Source organism: Chelonia mydas, chromosome 2 (assembly GCF_015237465.2).
Source record: "Chelonia mydas isolate rCheMyd1 chromosome 2, rCheMyd1.pri.v2, whole genome shotgun sequence".
Taxonomy (NCBI): Eukaryota; Metazoa; Chordata; order Testudines; family Cheloniidae; genus Chelonia; species Chelonia mydas.
Window position 1 is genome coordinate 234,942,785 of NC_057850.1, and position 12,158 is coordinate 234,954,942.

General features: G+C 45.5%; 1 protein-coding gene across 7 annotated transcripts in view; it reads left to right on the forward strand.

Annotated features, from left to right (window-relative positions):
• CREM (cAMP responsive element modulator) overlaps nt 1-12,158 on the forward strand; it is an 81,811-nt gene that overhangs the window by 14,560 nt on the left and 55,093 nt on the right. The window lies entirely within an intron of this gene.

Below are 12,158 nucleotides of genomic sequence, written 5' to 3' on the forward strand. Positions count from 1 at the left end.
TATTCTTGTTTACTCAAAATGAGTCCAATTCTGCAGGCAAAACATCTTAGAATCATTGCTTATGTTTCTTCCCTATGCACTTGATGGCACTTTCTGGATTTTTTTTATTTTTTAAAAAACTTTTTAGATATTCTCTGGAAAAGTATTTTGCTGATTAATAGAATGGAGGTGACAATTAAAAAAATCAAACTTTAGTTTGATATATTAGGTGAGCTCCATAAAAGTTTCAGGTTTTTTTCCGTGATCTTCATTAAAAGGAAATTGCTACTAACATTCAAGTATGCTGGTCAGTATTTATATCCTGATCCTTTGGAATACTACAGTACCTCAGTGCCATTCAGCTCCTATGGCTTTCCATCACATGTTTATTTTTAATCCAGACAATGCTTCTGAGATGCCTATTTTATCCAAATACAGTTTATTGGCATAACCCCTGTGTGAGCAAGATGCATTCCTGTGTTAGTCTCTGGCTCCCTGTGGACTGTGCCAACTGCTCTGCCGTAGTACCTACTCAAGTGACCTGTCCTTTTTTTGTGCTTATCAGGTTAGTGCTTGTGATATTGTGAAAGGACTCAGATTGGCAGCACCCAGAAGGGTGTTGTATCTGTTTCTCCATAGAAATTGTGTATCAGCTGCAATCCAAACTTCTCCATATTGCCCGTGCAGTTTACGCACACACCAGACGCACCCATTCATCCCTGTTCTCTTCAACCTTGACTTGGAAAGTCAGGTATAAAGGTTAGAAGGTAGTTCTTTCTGAAAACTCATCCTATTTTTGGCCTTCTCTACTTTAACTAGTAAAGGTCCTCTTTGTGATAGTGATTTCTGTGACATGTACACTGTGACAGGGTCGGGCCAGATGGCTGTAGGAGAGTAATAGAAGGCAGATATATTAGCCCCAGGCTAAGTAGGTCCCTTTTCCCTGGGTAAGGTAACAGGGGCAGTTCCAGAACAATCAGGAACCTTCTGGAGACAATTAAGACAGGCTGATTAGAACACCTGCAGCCAATCAAGAAGCTGCTAGAATCAGTTAAGGCAGGCTAATCAGGGCACCTGGGTTTTAAAAAGGAGCTCACTTCAGTTTGTGGTGTGCGTGTGAGGAGCTGGGAGCAAGAGGCACTAGGAGCTGAGAGTGAGAACGCGGACTGTTGGAGGGCTGAAATGTACAAGCATTATCAGACACCAGGAGGAAGGTCCTATGGTGAGGCTAAAGAAGGTGTTGGGAGGAGGCCATGGGGAAGTAGCCCAGGGAGTTGTAGCTTTCACACAGCTGTTCCAGGAGGCACTCTAGACAGCTGCATTCCACAGGGCTCTGGGCTGGAACCCCGAGTAAAGGGCAGGCCCGGTTTCCCCGCAAATCCTCCCAACTCCTGGTCAGACACAGGAAGAGTCGACCTGGACTGTGAATTCAGAAAAACGGCCAAGCTGAGGGCTGCCGTGAAGCTCCCAGGCGAGCAAATCCGCCAATAAGTGCAAGACCCACCAAGGTAGAGCAGGAACTTTGTCACAACACCTATGAATTAAAAACTGAATTGAGACTACCCACTAAATATAGGGCATTGTTTTGGGGTGGTGGCTGCACCCATATGCCTCCTGCTGGCTGAGCGTGGCACTAAAAGTTCTTCCTACCTCAATTTCCCGTAAGAATGCCACACAGTCCAAAAGAATGAAAAACAAAGTTCCCCTGTTATGGTTCTACTTTATTAAATCAAAATATATTTGAAATAGAAAGTCTCTCCCATTGAGTTTGGGGTTTACACAGCCCTCCCCTGTGGGGCTTGTGGTTCTCTGGGTCCGGTCTCTACCTTAATCTGCTGCAGCACTCACCTGCAGCCACTTTTGTCCAGCCAGCTGCAGCCCCTCAGACTCCTGGCATTATTCCCTTTCCGTTTTCATTGTTATCGTCCCTTCTCCTCCTCCTCCTCCTGCTGCTGAGGAGCTACTCTCTCTGAGAACACACCATCCAGATTCCTTGCTCTGGTGTGCTCTCCTGAGAGCTACTCTTCTCAGGCACTTCCTGTTTTCTAGAGCCCAACTGAGTGTTAGTAACCCTTAATGAGGCACATTAGCTAAACAACTGGCAATAAGTCACTTAAGGATTTAATTGGATCCCGGTGGGTATGAGTTGGCTCATTTTTTGTTACAGGAGTTTGTCACAGGTAGATGGGTCCCTGATTTCCTCTTAAAGGATCAGTCCTGTGACAGGCACCACATAGGCTTCAATTGGTAATTACTTCAATTGGTACATTACCAGCCAGTGAAAGTCACCAGATCCCTAGACATGAATTTGGGTGAAGTCCTGGTTATGGAAACTAGATGGCTAACATAGTCTCTCTCCTACTTCCAGCTCTTTCTGGGTTCTAGCTTGTCTGTATTTTCCCTGAGCCTTATTTACATCCAGGGAAGTTATGCCCCATACTTTAAGTGTCCACTGGGTCTTAAGTTACCTATATATCACCAAATCTATTCACAGTTTCTTTCTTCTTTGGGGGCATATGCATATGAGATCAGGGATCTGTCCATCACAATTCAGAATTTGACTCCAGTGTGACTGTGTTTCAGAATTGCTGTGACCTGGCAGATGTTCGTCCACCAGGAGATATAATATGCCTTCTAATGGTCTTCATCTTAACATTTTGTAAAGCTGCTACTTGAGGCTCTATGTGGGATTTAAACCTTTTTTTCCCCATTCAAATGAAGCCTGATTTGGGAGAAAGAGGTTGCAATCCTGTCATGGGGACTGTCCTCCAGCACACACCCTTGTGGCTCCTCACCTCTCTGCTGGTGTATCTCACTCAGCGCTTCCTGGGTTCTTTCAATCAGTTACCCAACTAGATTTGTTCAAAACATGTAGCCCCTTTCTGGGGTCTGCTTTATTGAGTGTTTATTCAGTCTACAGTGTAACTCACTCAGTCATCCCAGTTCACACTCACTTTTGGTCTCTTTAAAAATCCTTGTAATCATTCTTGCTCCTTCTGGGAGCTGGGGTAGTACTCTAAAGGTATGTCTACACTGGCAGAGTTATAGCGCCGGCAGTTACAGCACCGCTCAGAGAGCGCTGACGGGAAACCGCTGTTGTGTGTTCACACTGTCAGGTTCCTAAGCAATAGTGTGTTCACATTTGCAGCACTTGCAGCAGTATTCGGAGTGGTGCACTCTGGGCAGCTATCCCACAGAACACCTCTTCCTCTTTAGCTGCTAATAGTTGTGGGAAGGCGGAGAAGGTCATGGGGCATCCTGAGTCTTGTCCCAGTGCCCCGTGATGCATTGCTTTGCATCCCAGCAATCTCTGTGCTTCTGTCTGCATTTGGCGCCATCTTTCAACAGTTTGTGTACTGCGCTCCCTGCCTCTTCGGGCTGCAGGAATGGATCCCAAACTGTTGACCAGTATGCTGCTCACTCTGACCAACACGTCACGCGTGGCAGTGGAGTTATTCCTTAAATTACAAAGGCAAGAGGAGTGTGACATTGATCTCGCCACGCTTCCTAGCTACAACACGAGATTGCTAGTAGCTTTCACAGAGGTGCTGACCACAGTGGAACGCCGCTTCTGGGCTCGGGAAACAAGCACTGAGTGGTGGGATCACATAATGATGCATGTCTGGGATGACGAGCAGTGGCTGCAGAACTTTTGGATGAGGAAAGCCACATTCATGGGACAGTGTGTTGAGCTCGCCCCAGCCCTGCAGCGCAAGGATACGAGACTGAGAGCTGCCTTTCCGTTGGAGAAGCGTGTGGCGATTGCACTGTGGAAGCTGGCTGCTCCAGACTGCTACCAATCAGTCACTAACCAGTTCAGAGAGGGAAAGTCTACCGTTGGACTTGTGCTGACGGAAGTCTGAAGGGCCATTAATCGCATCCTGCTCTGAAAGACCGTGACTCTGGGCAACACGCTTGACATTGTAGATAGCTTTCCACAAATGGGCTTCCCCAACTGTGTAGAGGCGATAGATGGCACACACATTTCAATTCTGGCACCAGACCACCTATCCACAGAGTTCATTAATTGCAAGGGGTATTTCTCAATGGTTCTCCAGGTGCTTGTGGATCACCATGGGCGTTTCACAGACATTAACGCAGGCTGGTCCAAAAGGTGCATGACGCATGCATCTTTTGGAACACTGGCATGTTCAGGAAGCTGCAAGCAGGGACTTTCTTCCCGGACCAGAAGACCACCGTAGGTGAAGTCGAAATGCCCATTGTGATCCTGAGAGATTCCTTCTAAGCCTTAATGCCGTGGCTTATGAAGCTATACACGGGGCAACTTGACAGCAGCAAGGAGCAGTTCAACAACAGGCTGAGCAAGTGCAGAATTACTATTAGGTGTCCTTTTGGCTGTTTAAAGGCCCACTGGCGCTGCCTCTATGGGAAGCTGGACCTGGCCGATGACAATATTCCTGTGCTTATAGCCACGTGCTGTACGCTCCATAATATTTGTGAAGGGAAGGGTGAAAGTTTCACTCAGGGCAGGAGCGCAGAGGCTCAGTGCCTGGAGGCTGAGTTTGAGCAGCCAGAGACCACGGCTATTAGAGGGGTGCAGCACGGGGTCATAAGGATCAAGGATGCCTTGAGGCAGCAATTTGACACCAAAAGCCACTAATATTTGTTGCTATGCTTGGGAGTGCAGTGCCTGTAATGCTTGGAGATAATTGGTGCAGACAATGCAATATGTCGGCTTAATATAATTGTATGTTGCTTTGCAGGGCTCTTTTTGCTTTCAATTAATAGAATAAAGATTGCTTTCAAACCAACACAATTTTTTATTAAAAAGCAACAACTGGAGGAGAGAGTCAAACAAACAAAAAAATCAGCAGTGAGAGGGATGCGGGAAGGGAAGGTCCCAGGAGGAGGTGGGGTCCTGGGATGGCTAAAGATTTGTGTATGTCCAGGGATCAGATCCAACCTTCTTCTTTGGAGTACAGTGCAGCAGGTACAGTACTTCAGCAGGGCCAAACTGAAGAGTTAAGGATGTTGAGTGCAGTGTGTACTGGGAATCCACAGTTCTGGCCTGTGAGGAGGAAGGAATGGAATGCTGTGGGTAGAGACTGGAGCCAGAACGTTGATAAGAGTGTGTTGGCGGTGTCTAGAGGACACATGGGAAAGAGTTTTGCGACAGCAGCTGCAGGGGAGGGCGGGCGCGGAGAGCTCTGCTCGGTTTGCAGAGCTAGTATTGCCTGGAGCGTCTCTGCTTGGCACTCCATAACCTTTAAGAGCCGCTCCATGGCTTCATTCTGGCATGCCGCGTTCTCCTTTCGGTTCCTCTTCTTGCTGTCCCGCCACTCCTTCAATTCCTGTTTCTCGGCGGCGGAGTGCATCATAACATCACGCAGAAAGTCCTCTTTAGTTCTTCTTGGCTGCTTTCTAATTCTGCGCAGCCGTTCAGTCGCTGATAATAAAGAAGGAGGCTGGGCTCCCGAGGTCATCTCTGTGAAGTTTAAATGCAACATTGGACAGAAGCCGTATTGTTTGCAACACGGAGAACACTGAATCAGTAATTTAAAATACAGCCAGTACTCTCACACCTGTCACTAACTGGCTGACCCTAGGCAAGCACACATGAGCCACAAGACCCCCAAAATGGTGAGTAGCTGCAGGGGCAAGGTAAATCACTCTTCCCAGACCCTGCTGTACACTGGGCACGTGGCTCTTGGGGAGAGCCAGCACTGTAGGTGGGGCCTGATAATCATTCCTGTCCCCACACTTTCCACAGGATGTGATCATTATGGAAGATATCTCACTGCTGAGGGTGAGCAGGGAATCAAGGGAGAGTCTTCTCCAAGACTGTGGCTTCTGCCCTGGCCCCTAAGTGGCTTGCCTGTGTGAAGCAATGGTTCCTCCCCCTCACCACCTGTAATGGCACAGTGGTGCGGGAAAGTTACCATTAATGGGGCAAGAAACAAAGCAGCTCTGCCGAGGAACTTGTGGCAGCGGGTTGCTCAGTATCTCCACGAGAGTTTCCTGGAGATCTCTGAGGGAGATTCCTTGAAGTGAGGGAGTCTATCAACAGCGTGTTCCGCTGCTCAAAATAGGCATGCGGTGGGAGACAAGCCTGATTTCTGCAACCCTTCTGCCTCCAACAACTCGCTTCAGCGATTTCCCATATCAAATCCACTTACCAGGGGCCTCCTTTCCTGTTTGCACTTCACCAACATCTGACAGCTGTGACTGGCTAGCCTCCTCCGGGGTAGAAAAGAGCTCCTGGCTGCATCTCTGACCTCCAAGTCATTCTCTGCCTCTGGGTCCCCCTCCCCCTCCACATCTTTGTCCAAGATTTCCTCCTCCTGGCTCGGTCCAATCTCAACTGGCATGCGAGCCACCGAAGTATCCACAGTGGTCTTCGCAGTGGACGTGGGATCGCTGCCGAGTATCGTGTCCAGCTCTTTGTAGAACCGGCAGCTCGTGGGCGCACCACCAGAGCGTCAGTTTGCCTCCTGCGTCTTGTGGTAGGCGTTCTGCAGCTCCTTCACTTTGACCCTGCACTGCAGTGTGTCCTGGTCAGTGTCCCTTTCTGTCATGCATTGTGAAATCTGTCCGTAGGTATCATAATTCCTATGGCTGGAGCACAGCTGGGACTGGACAGCCTCCTCTCCTCTCCAGCAGCTCGGCATTGCTCCAAGCGGGGGATCGCCTAGTGCATAGAGCAGGCATAGCCACCTGGAAAGATGTGCTGAGACCACTGCATGCATCACCGAGCAAACAGGAAGGGGACTTTCAAAATTCCAAAGTAATTTATGGGGTGAGGATGACCGTTGGTCACCTAAGGGCAGGGAAGTAGTGTTCAAACTGATGACCAGAGAGGCGAGAACAGGTATTATGGGACATCTCTCGGAGGCCATTTGCAGCGCTGTAATCGACCAGGGTGTCTACACTGGCACCGCAGCCCTGTACCCCCAGCGCAGAAAGCTGTACGCCTCTCGTCGGGGTTTTTTTTTTAAAAGTGCTGCAGCTGCGCAGTTTCTACGTACTAAGTGGCTTGGCACTGTGTACACCTTGGGAGTTACAGTGCAGAAAGCTGCTTTACTGTGCAGAAACTTGCCTGTGTAGACAGGGCCTAAGGTTGTGTCTACAGTACAATCCAGGGGTGTACACTCTCACTGAGCTAGTATGAGTATCAATAGCAGTGTAGCCAGGGTATCACAGGTAGCGGCAGCAGAGTCCTACCCATCAGTTTCAGGTGGGTTTCTGCTCAGCAAGCTTAGCTAAGCCTCTACTACCATGGCTATGCTGCTGTGTATACTCGTGCTAGCTTGATGAGAGCTAGCACAAGTAGGTGTACGCGAACAGGGGAATCACACCTCTAGCTCATAGTGTAGAGGTAGCCTAAATGGTAACCCTCTTTTAAGACAGAAGTCCCTATATCTCCTCCCCAAAGTTGGATTGAAACTTAGGCAGTCTCTCTGTTTCTCCTTAAGGCAGCATCTCCAGTTCTCCTCCCTGGAGCTGGGTTGTAATTTAGGCCTTCTATAGAACCTTAGCCAGTTTCTCCTTCAGCTGGCCCCTTTCTCCCAATTAGTCCTCGGACTTGGAGGGCTCAGTAGGCAGCCTTCTACTGCTGGTGTCTATCCTGCTGAGGGGGTGGAGGTAGCATATATGCCAGTCTCCTTCTTCCAGCTCATCCCCAGTAGGCTGCCTCACCCACTCTGCAAGTTCACTAGTCCTGGACCCTTAAAGAAACGGTAACTGACTTTCTCCCACATTTTGTTTATTGCCAGGACTTCTTCCTCTCCAGCAATACCTCTTATTTCCTAGATCCTTGCATACCCCAAAACCTCTCAAAACATTAAAGGACCATGCCATATAATTGGGTGGTGGGCTGACCCTTTGGCACCACTGCCCTTAAAGGGCAGACTAACCTATCACAAGTCCCTTCTAATACTCTCTGGACCTGGTATCCAGAGCTGTTGTTCATTTTAGCACTTCTGAAGTTCTTAGAACCTAGAACATCTGTGCCCTTTTTTGGGGTGGTACTGTTTGCCAAACTTCTACAAATGAAAATATGTGGACTACCTCAATGTGACAGAAGTTATATTTCCACAACTATAATTATTAGGCCAGGTCTACACTATAAACTTACATCAGTATAACTGTGTCGCTCAGGGTTGTGAAAAATCCACACCTCTGAACAATGCAGTTATACTGACCTAAGCCACTATGCAGACAGCGGTATGTCAACAAGAGGGCATCTCCTTTCCATGTAGCTACAGCCTCTCGCAATGGTGGATTAACTACACCGATGGGAGAAGCTGCGGCAGCATTTTAAGTGTAGATCTGCTCTTAGATAGTGTTACCTCTGCATATTCACATTCCTCTCTTGCTTTCTTAACTTCTTTAGATTTTGGGTTAAGAATTCCTGCGTTAGTGGAAAGAACTAAAGGGTGGCTGAGGCCATTTCCCCTTTTATACTTTTGAAACACTGTGTGAAGCAGTGTGAATAGAAAGAGCAAGTATCTCCAGTAAACACTACTTTCTATGTGATCCTGGAATGTGCAGCGTAAACACCTAGATACTACAAGTGTAAATAGCCAGAGGGAGCCAGATTAAAGAACTACAGCTACTGGTATTTTCTCTTTTTCATTTAATATCCTTGCAGGAATGGAAAAGAGTAACAGAAGATATCAAAAACAGCAGGTTGCATCTCATAGGTTTCCATGAGGCTGAAGCAGCTCTTATGGTCTTTTCTGTACATTTCCACTTCACTATCTAGACACAAGTAAGTTGCCAGTGCAAAGAGGATAGTTATATTTACAGTGATTGAAAAACTATATTCTAGTGAGTATTTCAAGTATGTTTTCCTTTTTTCATTCCCACTTTACCAGTGTACCTTTATCAAAGGGAGACTGATCTTGTTAGTAGGTCAACAGAACGAAAAAGCTAGATTGTAAAATAACTGAACTCTTAAGGAAAAAACACTCTTGAAAATATATAATTTTTAAAAAGATCTCACTGGTGCTGGAAAAGATGTAATCTTGCAGGTGTGAATTGACAGTTAGCAAGCCATGTTTGAGAAGTGCAACTTTCTCAGGTTACAAGCTGTTGCTCATTTTTTATTAAATCCTTTCTCAGTTCATGCAAGATCTTAAATTCTTTGTGTCTGAAGATGAGATGATGGCCAAACATGCTCTACGAGTTAGCATACAATGCCCATTATAATGCAGCTATTACCATTCACTAGTTCTCTTGGCTGAAGAGCACCACATTGCTGTATGAAGCTCAGACCACAATAGTTCACTTTCTGTGAGAAAAGATCTGTTAGTGAAGAAAGAGATGATAGCTTAAAAAGGTTGAAAACTTTTGGACAACTTTCCAGACATCTTTAGCTACTTTAAATGCCTTCAGTTAAGAGGGTACTACTCCCTTGGATTCTAGAGGCACAGCTCTTCCTTGACCTCCAACAGATTGGAAGTCTGCCCATAGACACTCCTCTTTCAGGCAGAAGTTCAAACATTTTTGTCAGTGGTCTGCCTTATCTCAGTGGTAAGATTGCCTGTTGCATTGAGCACCAAGCAGACTGTTTGATGTGATAGTCAACAGCTTTAACTATTCAGTTTTAGATTTGTACCCTTTCCTCTTCCTCTCCATTTTCAGAGATCCCTCTCATGAGAAGATATTAAGGGAAGAAGTTATCTTCCTTCTCTAAAAAGAGGGTATAGAGGTGGTCTTTTAGTAGTAAAATGGAGAACATGTTTTACTCCTATTATTTCTTGTTACGGAAAGAAAAGGGGTTGTGTTGACAGCATCTCTTATACCTGATAATCCATCCATTTTATGAGAAGTATCTCTGGTTTTGTGTAGGGAAAGGCCACTATCATTATGATATCCTACCCTTTGGTCTTTCTAGATCACTGAATGTTTTCACTGCTGAGTCTTCATTCCTCAGACAACACAAGTATCATTGTTTCCCTGTATTTAGACTGTTGACTGATCAGAGTATCATGAGCTCAGGGAGTGTTCTTGTTTCTAGGGAAAACATACAGATAGTTCCAACCCTTGAGGTTTTGCCTTAGTAATGAAGCACCTATTTTTATCTTGGCATAAAAAAAGGGGTTATTCCGAGCACTGAGTTTTCCATACCATTTGGGAGATGGTATCCTCTGGGATCCCAGCACCCGAGAAGTGTACTGTTCTTCCTGCAGATGTTAGGCGTAATAGCTTCATGCACCCATGTGACCCCACTTACTAGGGCTATACCTGAGGCCTCTGCAGAAGAACGGGTCCACTGAAGAAGAAATCCTGCAAGGTGATCTTTTTACCACTTAAACTTTCCTAGACAGGATTCCTGCCCAATGAAGACAAGTGGTCTGTACTTTTTGATTTCTCTCATTTTGAGCCCCATATATTCAGACCCCGGCTAGTTAGTCATCACTACAGTTGTCTCTTCGGGCTATGTGTTGCTGCTTCTCCTTTGCTAGACAGCATTTGCTCTGTTTATTAATTCTTCTCTCTTCTGGTACTTTTATATCCCCTGTAGAAAAAGAATCTTCTCAGGAAAGTGCATGTATTTGGTGTAGGGGTGCTCCTGATGGTTTTAAGACTCCTGTGTTCCTTCAGGCAGTAATTTCAGTCTTCCAAAGATTGAACTGGAAAATAAATAAGCACCACTTACTTGCCCCCCAATTCCTTTTTCTCTCTCAGGTGGCTCAGTTCAAGTTCTAACTAGGAGTAATGGCAAGAAATTAAGAAGTATAAAATCTAGGATGAATATCAGGATAAACTTCGTAGCATTGAGCTCTATTAGCCTGTGGAATAGTATCTCAAGAGAAGTGCTGGAAAGTCTATCACTTGGGACTTCTGACAGATGAACTAAACAAAGCACTTTCCTTGGTAAAGATTTTTTGTAATTATTTGTGTCACAGTTCAGGGCAACTGCATCTGTATTTCTCCGCCATGGTCCACCAAGGGCATGCACTCTAGGCTCCCGGCTCCTCAGTTGTCACCTCTCTTGGGCAGAGACTCACATTTCTCTCCCTCCTGACCATTGAATTTTGAGGCTGCACAGTTCCCTGCCCACACTGTGATATTTCCAGCATGCCAGACTGCCTATACAGACCAATGTCTGTGCTTTGCTTTCTCTCTGAAGGTTATGAATAACTAATTGCCAGCAATTACAAGTTACCCCACAGCTCTTAATAAGCAATCACATTTATTCTTAAGTGAAAGCATTACAGAGAAAACATATTAAAAATGACAAAAGTACCTACAAACATGCTAATAAGCTTACCAGAAATCATCCTCCTACTTCACCAAGGTCTCTGATAGGAGTCAGCCCTTTAAACAAGGTCACAAGTTCATAACAGCTTAGCTTAGAACTAGCACACCCAAGGATAAATTAGTTTTTCCTTTATATAGCTTGGGCCTTTGATGTTGAGACTCCAGGAACAGGTAATCAGCAGATAATGGTCCTCTCCCCAGGGCATATCTTCAAAAGGCTAGGTTTTTTGCATAAACAGAGCTGGGGAATTTTCATTCACCTCCCTGTAGAGGCTCCTCAGGCAAACTTGTTACTGTTTGTCCCAAAAGTCCATTCTTGTCTGGCACATTATTCAGTGCCTCCTTTGAAATTCATAACTCTTCCCAGGGTTCACCTCACATCTCCGTGCTGGAGACATTACATACAATCTTGGCCCACAATAATACATAACCTTTGCATTTGATACAATGGATTGCAAAGATACTTAAACTTCATTCATTAAGATTTTTGAAGGATGTTGCAGGAAATTGTCAGATTTGTCACAATCAGCACCAGATGATTAAAGTCACACTAGCTATATACACCTTAGTTAGATGTTTCAATTAAAATGATTACCTGTGAAATAGTGAGAAATTTTGGTATATAATTTGACATGGAAATTTATAGTTAAAGCAGTTTACATCTTGTTGTTTTCTGCAGACTCAGGAAGAGAGCACAGAATCAATTCACATTTGGAAAGTTTTTTTTTCAGCAATAAGGGCTAAAACATATGATCTGATCTTCAGAAGTGTTGAGTACTCACAACTCCTGTTGAAGTCAGTGAGAGCTGTAGGTGCTCAGCCCTTCTGAAAAAAATAGGCATTTTACAATTAAAAAAAAATCTTAAATTCTGCAAAAATTTGTTTGGGCATCAAATAATCTGCAGCAGGAGGAGGGTTACTGAGAGCTGTGAGCAGCCAGAGTGCCGCCC